The 12,971-nt window shown below is 42.6% G+C and overlaps 1 protein-coding gene across 6 annotated transcripts in view; it reads left to right on the forward strand.

Moving 5' to 3' along the window:
- Window positions 1–12,971, forward strand: part of NR5A2 (nuclear receptor subfamily 5 group A member 2) — a 162,882-nt gene that overhangs the window by 107,129 nt on the left and 42,782 nt on the right. The gene's annotated exons all lie outside the window — the stretch shown is intronic.

Consider the following 12,971-nt stretch of genomic DNA (forward strand, 5'->3'; position numbering starts at 1 on the left):
TGTCATTTTCTTTGGCTGCCTCTAATCCTGGAGATTTATTTCAAATAAATTATAAGTGAGTCCGACCTTTAGATAATGTGTACTTCTTTGTTTGTGGAGAGAGTTAGCATAGTAGAACTCGAACCAGACAGTATGACATCCTAGGAGGAAAGAAAAAAAAACACTCAAAGCAATGAAGACTGACATTTGGGGAACTAAATATTGCTAGACAGCCTTTCAAAACATTGTTTTATTTCATAACATGCGGCATTTAAGCTGGGATTGATTATATTTTAGTCAAGACTTTGTGTAATCACTCTGCAAGCATAGGATTTATAACTGAGTACAGAAATCAGCATCCTTAGACTCAAGTTTCTAGACCTTAAGGCTGTGAAGACATGCCTGAAAGTATATAGTCAGTGCTGAGACAAATCTCAGAAACTAGAAGTGGGACTGAGCAGAATTTCCAGTTGTCTGGGCAAGGCTGTCAGTGCTACGGGCAGCTTTTTCACTCTTCCCCATGGTATCCAAAATTATGTATAGTAAGCATAGTTTGCGTTCAATGTACGCAATTTATGTAGGTAGCAGAATTCATGTCTTAGCACAGAATTTTTATTGATTTAATTTAATTTGTGCATTCAGAGGGCAGTATCCAATGCAACACTACCGCTAACTTAAATTAAGTTGTGATAGTGAAAAATGACCTCTAGTGCGTGCCAATAATGCTTGCTGGCGCTACAGGTTTTCCAGGGAAACCCATCATGCCAGCAAGTGCTATGGGCAGTGTGCTACAAATCATGCCTGGTAGCTCAACGTAATTTATGTTAGTGGTAATGTCACACTGGATACTGCCCAGAGTGAACACCACCTGATTACACTGTACTGCAATACCCCGTGCCTGAGATACAGGACAAAGTTAGCGGCTTGGGCTGACACTGAATGTAAACGAAGGAGAGGACGGGCAGGACAAATTAAGGCATCTGAAATAGCTTTAGAAGTCAAACATACATGCCACATGCTGCCGGGATGGTCTCCCACACAAGCCCTAATAAAATGACTGTACCCTGCACAAGAGCACTCCAGAGATCTTGCACAGCTTACCATCACTTTGACAGGTCGATGCCGGAGAACGTCCCCATGCATCGTGGCCATGTTCATTTATAATTTCCAAGAGCCAGGCAAAGTAAATGAGAGCGACAAGGCAAATTAAATCAAAACCCTTTGAAGACATATTTCAGCTCCAGTGGAAAAGAATGTACAGTGTCATGGGAAGGCAGAATGCATTTTGTGCATTTTATTTCTGATTCAAAGTGAAACCAAATGATGGTCCACTGGCATTTAAGTAGCTGAAACCTAAACTGCCTCAATTTATACACATATGAGGAAACAGTTGCTTGTTTGGACTGCAATCTACATTATTCAATTGCTATTCAGAATTTGCATAGGGAGCCTTAGCCCTAATTTAAACCATGTAGATCATTCCTTTGTGCTTAGAAGGATAGTTGTATGTGCTGTGCATCAGGCAGAAAGTCGTACGTTATATGTGGGGTAGGTGAATAAACCCTTTGATCGGATCTGCATTAACCATGAGCATCATTCAAAGTGAAGCAGTTTTAAGTCCCACTGATTTCAGTGAGTACTGCACTGCATTATGCTCCTAGGAAATGCATCAAACCTGGGACACATTTTCCAAAAGCTAAGAACTATTCCATGCGGCTCCACGCCAAGTAATTTATGAACTCTACAAGCCACCTGGATAGCCTTTAAATAAATGAACATGGGTTGCAAAGACAAAACAGAGCATTTAATCACATTTAGACAATAACAGGATCAAGCACACTGACTACAAATCAGGAGATGCCTCTGGAAATGTTACTTTAGTCTCAGGCTAAATCAAAATCATGTCTCACTTGGACTGGCTCCATTTTGGACCCTGCCTTGCTACCCACCCCCCAGTCAGGCTAGTTCCATCCCCAACTTCATGCATGTTTCTGATGGCATTCACCACTGTAACTTTGAATGCTCTGCAGATTTCTTGTTCATTATTGGTCATCAAACTCTTCCTTGAACTTATTTATTTATTTTATTACATTTCTATACCGCCCCATAGCTGAAGCTCTCTGGGTGGTTTACAGAAGTTAAAACATTAAAATACAATACAAAAAGTTCAAAGGCCATTTAGATAAAAGCACATAGACAATATACACAAACAACAAATAACTAAAAACAACTTTGAACAGTCAGTCATAACTAAAGACACATCCAGGACCGATTAAAACTCATAATGTGCTGCCAAATGCCTGGGAAAAGAGATAGGTGTTAACCTGGCACTGAAAAGATGACAATGTTGGTGCCAGGCAGACCTCATCAGGGGTCTCATTCCACAGATGGGGGGCCACCACTGAGAAGGCCCTCAGTGGTGGCCCCTACAATGTAATACATACAAAGGGAAAGGGGGTGGGGGAAAGGAAGAGGAAATAAGCAAATTCTGGTATCAATACATACATAAAGAATTCTGATCCTTCAGCAGTTCTTTCAAACCAAGTTTTCCATTACTCACATCACTCCTATTTTTCTTGCACTAAATGCTGCCCATCAGCAGTGATCAGTTTTATAAAGTACATTTTGCACCCAAACATCATAAAAGCACCAGGAATGAAGTGTTCTTTGTCAAAAGTACAATGTTTGTTTGTTTGTTTGTTTATTTAAAACATTTGATTGCCTTTCAGAGCAGAAGCCCTCCCAAGGCAGTTCTGATACATAAAAACAGTTAAAATATTAAAAGAGATACAAACATAAACACAATAAAATAGCAGTAATATAAAATAACAGTAAAAAAAAAAACAATAAAACCAGCAACAACAACAGCGGCATTAACAGCAACAACAGCAGTCATGTCAATAGAAGGCTACAGTAAAATAATATGTTTTCAAGGCCTTATTAAAAGCCTGCAATGACAGATCATGGCAAACTTTCAATGGTAACTTGTTCCAGAGGTTTGGGGCCACTGCAGAGAAGGCCCTCTCATGTGTGGTCTCATGTGTGGGCTAACTGCTCTCATGTGTGGGCTAATGAGAAGGGCCTCTCTTTCTGATCTTAAAGTGTGGGCAGGGTGATATGGGTGAAGGTGGTCTTTCAAGTAACTTGGTCCCAAACCATTTAAGGCTTTAAAGGTCAAAACCAGCACTTTAAACTGGGTTTGGAAACACACCAGTATCAATACTGTGATAGCTCCTTCCCCCCCCCACCCCCCGCTGTTGTATACCAGTTTTCACACAGCTTATTCCACACACTTTAAAAGAAACTTACATTTCCTCAAGGTTGTGAAGCATAATGATAGCGCACATGACTGTCTTCTGTTATCTTACCCCTACTACTCGAGATGCCGATGAAAAGGGGGAGGGGCAGTAGATGCCAAGTGGAACATTCATTTCTTATTGTTCTGCCTCTCGGAGATCCCAGCCCATTTCATTCCCCATCACCACCACGACGCACACCCCTCGAGGCTAGCTTGTCACTTCCCATCCTTTCCCCAGCCAAATCCTGGGGAATGTAGAATAGGCTGTGCAGGAACCTGAGAATAAAGTGCCCGTCTCTTTAAAAATCCAAAGTACCTGACATAATAGCTTAGCTTCTGCATAACAACCTATCTGTCATGTATCCACCACCTTCCAGGCACAGAGGATGGAATTCACACACACACCCTGGCAGTTCTGTCTACAAGGAGCTGATTGGACATCTCTCCCAATTTCACTGTTGACTTAGTGTCAAAACTCTGCTGCTAGAGCTTGTGCCCAAGCCCACACGGTCATGCCTGACTGAAGGATATAGCTGCTCCCACAGGGCCAGCCCTACCATCAGGCAGAGGGAGGTGGCTGTCTCAGGCAGCAGTTTTGGGGGCAAGGAGCAATCATTTCATTTATTAAATTTATTAATCGCCCATCTGGCTGGTCACCCAGCCACTCTGGGCGATGTACAACACACCATAAAACAATTTAAAACAATAAAATTCTACCATAATTTTTTTTTTTTAAATACCCTAACCCACCCCAAATGCCAAATAGGTGTACAATGGCAAGGTATTGGAGGACAGAGCCATGCAGCCTGTCCTGGACCCCCTAGGCAAGCCTGCTGCCCTTGGTAGGGTAGAGGATGCTGTCCCCCTGCCAGTACTGAAGAAGGAATTCTGCTGCCAACCTGGTCTGCTTCTGTACACTGAAGGGGAGGGAGCCGCCATCTTGTCCTTAATCTCAGGCAGCAAAATATCTTGGGCCAACCTTACATGGTTAAAAAAGGGGACAGGGGACATTCCTTATTTTTTTAAACAATGTCATTGACTGAACTTCATGGTTATACATGACTAGTGGGTTGCATCCAGCTTAATAAGTTACAAGTTGTGCAGGCCTGCTAAAGAATGTGGAATGTTGCCATGGAATTTGCTTGTCATGCACAGCAAAGAAAACCAGCACCTTTTGAAATGCCCTCTATTGTACACCTGTTCTCTGAACCAGGGCTAGATCTAACTAGTGCTTTTTAGCAGTATTGAAATGCACTGATAATTTGGGGCACATTGCATATTCTGTATACTGCTTTTCTAGCATTATTTCCTGCTTTTTATTCCACATTATCCAAAATAATGCAACAGATGTCAATGTGTGTGCCATGAGGTATAAATTGCAAGAGGGATATAGCGTCACCATGATGGGATCATATTGATATGACACGAGGTGTAGATCTGGTCCTGATCAGCTTAAAAATAGGGACTTTTTGTTTGCTCCATCTGAGTAGACATGTACAATGCAGTCTGTACATATCTACTCAGGAGTAAATCCCACAAAGTTCAATGGGAATTACACTCAGGTTAGTGTGTATCACAGAGCTGCACAAACCACAGGCCACATGCATCCTCCTTGCTGCCTCCAATCCATAGCCTAATTTACCTCCTTTTTGCAGATGGAGCTTTTTCTGGAGCTGTTGCCCACTTCCATGCTCATCTAGGAAGCCAGTTTCAGAGGAAGAGCCACTGTGAGGAAGCCAGTCTCAGAAGGCCATCCCTCTGAGTGCTGGAGGCCAGAGCATCTTCTAGGATGCTTCTTCATTCGTTCGTTCGTTTGTTCAATATATAACCAGCCTATATGCAAATACTCTGGAAGGTGTACAAAGTTAAATTTTGTTAATTTAACAAAAAGTCCAGTAACAAAAACAACACAGCATAAGGTCTTTGCTGCCCTAACCTGAATTCACTGTAACTGAATTGCAGGTGTGCAATTCCTTCCCTTGGCAGATTCACCAACTCCAGCCTGAGGCACTTACATTGGAGTGATTGAATTTAATGGCAGGGCTGACATAATAAGACCAGGCATTGTAGGGCACCTGCCAAGGGCCCACACCCCAGCAGGGGCCCACTGACAAGATCTCCCTGGAGTTGCTCCTCTTCTTTGCCATTGCAACCTGCTTGTTCACCGGCCTCTTGCTCTGGCCCAGATAATAGTGATGCTGAGAAAGAGAGGCAGTTGAAGCCACTGCCTGCTTCTTCACTGGCTCTCTGCCTGTCAAGCAAGCAAGTGGTAGCAATGATGAGAAAGAGGAAGGGAGTAAAAGCAGGTGGTGACAATGGCAATGAGAAGCTAGATTCCCTGGGGGGGGGGGGCTCACTGAGGCTGAGGGGACCCTCAAAAATCTGGAACCTCCACTGCTTAATGGGTCTTATTTCTGAGTAGGCATTTACAGGATCACACTGTACACGTCTCTTCCAAAGGGGCTGAAAGAACCTTCAATGTGGATTTGCTCTTGATAGCCAAGGATACAGCACTGTGGACACTGGTGGTTAGTGAAGAGGTTTGCTAGGAGAAACTGCAAGTGGCACGGCAGCAGCGTGGGCAGGGGAACTCCTGCCACTACCGTTAAGTGCTGGGAGGTGGAACAGCAGGATGCCACAGCCAACACTGCGCAACTGCACAGCTGCTAAGCAGATTGTCTCCCCTGCTGATGTTAGCAGCTTGAACCCAGGCTCAGGTGACTATCTGTTCAGCAACCAAGGCTGGTTTAGGCAGCCCCCACTTCCAACCCTAGTAGCTCAAAGTATTGGCTCCAACCTCCTCCTCAGTCAAATCCCTAAGCGGAGGCAGAAGCACCTTAAGCAGGCCACACAGAATTCTGTTTTCATTTTAACTGGGTTGCAGTTTGGCCCAAATTCCAAGCATAATGGCACCCCGAACTAACACATTTCCCCTTCATTCTCGCCTTCAGGCAGTGACAGCTCACAAGATTGCAGCAGTCTCTATGCCCCTTCCTATTTGCTGGAGGAGCAAGTTTGGGATCTGGCCATAAATCACCCTAGAGCCAAGTGCGCACCGCATGTTAAGTTTGTTGATTCAGTTGTAAGAGGATAGGTCTCACTTGCTCCATGTTAAAGGGGCACAGCTTTGTTTTTCTAGCATGACTGAACTTCGTTATTGCTGAAACAATATTTTCATACGGATGCTGAAAATCACATTCGGAGCCAAGTTCCTCATTTGTGCAGCACCTGGCAGGGCTGGCCCTAGAACAGATGACACCAAAGCAAAGGGCAGCTTCCGTGCCCTCCATTTGTTCAATTTTAGAATATAATATTATTAATAATTATTATATTAATATGATGAAGATGATTGGATTTGTAGACACTGATGCACTATTTGTATGTATGCTTTATCTCTGCCATATACGACGATGGCTGCACATGGATCTGATCACTGTCACTCACACGCACAGCATTTGTCGAACAGGCACGCGTGTTGTACACTTCGCCACAAATTTAAACACACACACAAATGAGTGCTGATGTGATGCTGGCCACGCAGGTCGTTGTTAACAGCTTTACAAGTGAAGACAAACTGCTTATACTATTTGTTTCAGCTGTTGAGTCGATAGCTGAGCAGATAACCGTGACGGACGCCCTCCCAAGCCTGGCTCCACAGGCGGTCGTCGCCTGGGTTGCCTGTCCCTAAATCTGGCCCTAGCACCTGGCAAGGACTGTAATAGGCATCATTTAGGTCTGCAAGTGTGAATCTGTTGAGATAGCAGATCAGGCTTGCATGACGTAACCCACTATGCCTAACACAACCCACCAGCCATGTATTGTGGCCAACCAGGGACTTAACATCCCCTGCTTTCACAGTCAGCAAAAACTGCTGAGGTTTAGTGAGTCCCAGGTGGGCCACCAAACATGGCTGGTGAGCTGTGTTTGTCTTGGTAGGTCTGCACTTGCACAAGACTGCAATATCAACTGGAACTTGATTTCACCAGTGGGAGGAGACAGCATTAATAGATGAGAATAAATTTTATTCAGTAGGTGGCACAAATAGATCATCCTCCCACTTCATGATCAACGCTACAGAGAATCAACGTTTTAGGCCATTATGACTTCATTTTGCTAAAGACTAGCATTTTTACAAATGCACATTCAAGAAAGCTCTCAGACTGCCCCAAGCTTTGAACGACTACTCTGTGATTTTCAAGTAGAGAAGATGACCTGCAGGGTAGTGAGGTTGCCCATGAACCTCACAGCTAAACTTGCCTTGCAGTGATGCTCCTCCCTTAGGGTGGCTCCCTCCTACATTGTTCTTCTAAGAGTGGCTATCTTGGCAGAGCATCTGAGCCCTATCCCCAACTTTTCCCACTTTGTCTTGCGACACTCCCTAGCATCTCTCAAGTCATGCCCTTCTTCCTCCTCCTCCCCAGAAACTTGAGTTCTGACCATGGAGGGAGGAAGCAGTGACTCAGCCTGGGCCATCCCTTTGTCATGGCTTTGGGAGGAATCTCTCCCGACACCTTGGGGCTCTGGGGAAAGTTCCTCCTCTGGCTTTGATCTAGCTGTTCTGACTCTGATTCAGAATCGGAGCTGTCAGACATCTCACGGGGCTTGGACTCATCCCTGACAGTAGGGTTGTGAGTTAAAGAAACACTTCTGCTGTTGTTTTTTAAAGCTATTTCAGTTCTGACACATTACTTTAATAGGGCGTAGAAAAGAGAATGTCAGAGATGGCTTTCCTTTATTTAAATTCAATGAAAATAGTTCATCTTCAATTGGAAGGCAGATATTGGTCAGCAAAAGGAATGTTGATCGATTGACAGCTCTAGTATGATGCTCTGAAGCCAACTGCCTTGACCTAGCCTGTGAGACTACACATGAAAGCAGCCTTTTCCATGCATAGCCAATGCATGTGCAGCAGGTATCTGGGTGCATATCCTCATCTGCAACACGGTGCTTATCTGGGCCCCATGGCCCTAGTTCGGTGCTTCTTTGGAATGTGCATCCCCATCTAAGGCTACCAGTCATCATGCACAGCTACTTGCCACAACTACAGATGGACTGAAGCATATCTTTCTATCAGCATATCTATCTATCTATAGCATAGCTATCTATGAAGCATATAGCATATAGCATATCTATCTATCAGCATATCTACTGAAGCATATCTGTCTATCTGGGGTGGGAAACCTCTTTCAGCCCAAAGGCCATATTCCATTTTGGAGATGCTCTCAGGGGGCACATTCCAGTGGTGGCTGAGGCCAAAGGTGGGAAAGGGGACCAGGGGAAAAGGGTGGGACATTTGCGGAACCCCAGAGGGGCAGATCGGGACCCCAGGAGAGCTGGATTTGGCGGTTGCTCACTCCTGGTTTAGTTGCTGGTTATACTGATGGTATATGCATGCAGCAGTGGGCTATTGTGCATGACTAGCTTCACTCAGCTCACTGCTCATAGCACATCTATTTGGGAGGAGGGATAAGGTGGGGGTGAGAGCCAGGAACCCTGGGCGCATCTAGCTAGGAATGCATGCGCATACAAGAGCCTTCCCTTTTTGGCATCACCCTCCATTTAACCGTATAGAGGGTGACTGTCTACAGAAGAAGCCTCAAGCACCAGGAAATTGCAGCTCAGTTTCTTCTTCTTCTTGGTGATGCACCATTGCTCTATAAATGCATAAGATGTTTTATAGCACTTTGAAGAGTTATCAGTTTTACTATTTGCATCTTAGAACTAATTAGCAACCTCTATAACATCATCCTGAGGGAAAGGTCTGCTGGCAACTTAATTCATTATCTTCTATTATTGGCATATCATGTTAAAATGACAGGCATCTTATACTGTACAAGTCATCACAATTTTAATTAATTTAATGAAAACTGATTTCACTATGCCTGCTGTCTCTGTCTAAGATGAACCCATTTCCACTCTTTACATATGAAAGTGCTCACTTCCCCTCCCCAAAAGTACTTGCTGGGGGGGAAAAAAATATTAAAAGAATTATTATTATAGATAAAATGTAATTTGCAATCATTTAAATAATCTGCATAAAGTACTCATAGTTAATGCTGCAAATTTGTATTGGTGACATACTAAATTAGTTTTACAGTCAGTGCAAATTTGTATTGGTGGCATACTAAATTAGTTTTACAGTCAGTATAATAGTTTTAATTGAAATCACTGCTAGAAGGAAGAAGGTTGCATAAGGATCCAACGTTACTTCACCTGCACTCTCTTCTTGGCACCCATGATCAGGCACTGCTGGTTTTCTGCCAATGCAATACCATGACTTGTGAATCTGCACTAGAATCAAGCCCAGATCCTGGTCAAAGCATTGAGACAGCACTTTCAGCTGACGCCATCTTATTTAAAACAAAATATGTAACATACATTAAGAAGACTAAAGCACAATGAAAAATAGAGAAATATACACAAATATGTACTTATCTTAGAGCATACAACATCATCAACAACAGAGACAAAGTTCTAATTAATTCCATGGTTCATTAACTTTAACCATTCTCAGAAATGAAAGCAAATAAAATTGGATTTTTTTAACTAGAATTTCGTTCTACTTGTGCTAATTCACATTAGCACTAATTTGTATTAACCAATGTGCATTAGCGCAAGTGTGCATTAGCATGAATGTGAATTAGAGCAAGTAGAATGAAATTCTGATTAAAATACTGAACCTGTCAGTGAGTGGATGATGAAATGAAAGATGCCTGACAATGTGCAAAACATAGATGGAACAGATTTAATAAAATCCATACATCCATAGGTTAGAACAACACCCCCACCCATCAGCATTTAAGATAGTGGAACCCTTTTTTTACTGATGGGCCTTAACGTAGCCATCAATACTGTGATGGCTATATACCACTTCCATACTCTCTGAAACAAACTACTGTCTCTCTCCAGTGTGAAAAGCATCAAGTGCTACTTACATAGCATCACAGGGGTATCCCTAGAAGAAGCCAAGCCTTTTTCTGTAATCTCCAGCCCAGCCTTCCCCATCCTGATGCCCTCCGGTTGTGTTGGACTGCAACTCCTATCATTCCCATCCCAACCAATGGTCCTGCTGGCTGGGAAAAATGGGAGGCCACCAGGCTGGGGAAGATTTCTCCAAACCATTGAAGATCTTATTCACTTTATTTGTTTACTTGTTGTGTATATATGAATTGTTGCTCAAGGAAGCGCATCTTGGGAAAGTGCATCTTGGGAACTGTAGTGTGGCATCATGCTATGTGTCATGACATCATGCATCAGTACCTTATACATAAATAATCAGGATACATAAATGAAACCAAGCCATGAGTGAGAAAGAAAAAGAAAGAAAGAAAGAAAGAAAGAAAGAAAGAAAGAAAAGAAATGTTGAACAAGGGGTGGCTACCAATCTATGTGGCAGTTTCTGTAAACATGATTAGTTTGTTGAAGGATTTCATATCCTAACTTTTATACTTAATGGTTTGGAAAACAGTAACTAAAGGTTTAAAGTGACATCATTCTGTGAGCATGAGTACTGCAAATGGGATGTTTATATTTCTTTCAGAAAGTAAAGGTTTAAATTATCCAAATTCAGGACCTGCGCAGAAATGGAGGAGTTTACCTGCTTAGTCATGCAGGTGGAGAACATAAGTATCAACTCATAATCAATGTCAGTTTAAATAACAAAAATACTAAAGTTTATTACACTAAAGTTCATCTACCACACTCAGTACACGTTACACATATGGTCATTACAAATGTAACAGATTCCACTAACAAACTACCTAATTTCAAGTTTTGGCAGCATACCTACTGATAAGTACGTTCCATTCAGAACAGCAAAATTTCTTGTTTGGACCTTATTAGTGTGCATGAATATTAATGAAAATGTTATGAATTATCATAGAAAGCCTGAAATTTTCCTGGCATCATGATTTGATATTTTTAATGTTCTTCTCTAATAATCCTTGAATTTATTAATGTCTAAGGTTTTTCCCCCCGATATACAGCTGAATTCATCTAAGACAGCTTCCTGTGTTCCTATTCATGTAGTTAACGTAGCCACTTTACACTACATGAATAGGTACACAGGAAGCTGCCTTATACTGAGCCAGACCATTGGTCCATCTAGTCCAGTATTGTTGACACTTACTGGCAGCATCTCTCCAGGGCAGCCTCCCCCAACGTGGTGCCCTCCAGTTGTGTTACTACTGGCTGTGCTGGTCACTACTGGCTGGGAAGGAGGGAGGTTACTACAACCTCCATCCTTCCCAGCCTGTGGCCATGCTCCATGGGAGTTGTAATCCAACACATCTGGATGGCTCCAAGTTGGGGAAGGCTGCTCCAGAGTTTCAGGCAAGATTCTTAAATATCTGGATAATATCCTTCTGTGTAGGTCAAGTTCAGAATCAAAACACAGCTCCCATTTTTCCCCTATGGCTTTAAATCCTACATTTTGAGCTATATATATTAGCTCAAAAGCCTGCCTTTTTTCATAGACAAGTAGCCCATAGACTAATATTCACTTTAATAAGAACGCTCCCCCTCCCTTAGAAGAGACATTAACTGGGACGTTTTCATGCACAGTTGAGTTTATATAAACTGATTGACACCTTTGGGGGTCGTCTTTCCACTCTCTCATAATTTTGCTCACTCGTGAAAAAGGTTTTCCCGGTGTTCTGTATTCTCTAGTTAAAGCTGAAAATTCAACTCATCATATTTACACAATAAAAAAATCCATTCTGCCTTGTTTTTAATTGCAAATCTGACTCAAGGGACCAATTCTCCTGCTTAGGAGGCATCCCTGTGCCTTCTACTAGGGAACCAAGTGCAGTCAATTATGGTAATGAAATGTCAATAAATATAAAAATTTAATACAGTTGGCTCTGGGTGAGTGGCAGATGAAGACTTGCCTCCCAGACAAATTTGCTGGTTCTGCAAATATTAAATGCATCTGAAAGAGGAGCTAGTTGCCTAAGAGTGCTCCAGTAGCAGAGGGTGGGAGGATCTACCTTTGGGGGTTTCCCATTATATTATCATCGCAACAGTACAGGCAGACTGATATTCATGAGATTCATCTGAACATCTTAACTTATTCTTACGAAGTGAAGATCATCTTTTCTGCCTTACAGAAACTACAATTGGTTACCTCACCAAGGGATTTCCACTGCCCCCACCCCTTCCCTCTACACTTTCCCAACAAATCACAGAGATGGAATTCAGCTGTGAATGAGATGTCTTCACAGCAATCAAACTTTTCTGTAACAAGCTAGTTACTGTCCTGGGATAGGGCTGTAAAATGGTGATTTCCACAGATACAGGTTGTTTACTTATAGATACACCCACCAGAGAGCCAGAATTGGCTGCAGCTCCCTGTTGAGTTTATGCCTGGTGGAAAACTTGGGTTTGCTATGTAATGTAAAAAAAATGGCTCTAAGAGTATGAACTATGATCCAGGTGCAAATCTTGTCTCAGCCACGCAATCACTAGGTAGTCTTGGGTAGGGATGAACAATTTTCTTTAACCCATTCTATGTGGATCTTTTGTCAGGCATCTTTCGTTCCATCATCCACTCATTGACCAAATCGGATTTTCTTTTCCCCTTCAGAAAAGTACGCAAAAATGTACCACCACCACCCTTTTAGAATTTATTTTCTTAACTATTTGCTATGCTTCTGCAAACCTTGGGATTCCCCCTAAGCCTGCTGATGTCTTCCTC

The sequence above is a fragment of the Heloderma suspectum genome, chromosome 4 (genome assembly GCF_057233095.1).
Source record: "Heloderma suspectum isolate Gila_16-S chromosome 4, 16-S_ref, whole genome shotgun sequence".
Taxonomy (NCBI): domain Eukaryota; kingdom Metazoa; phylum Chordata; class Lepidosauria; order Squamata; family Helodermatidae; genus Heloderma; species Heloderma suspectum.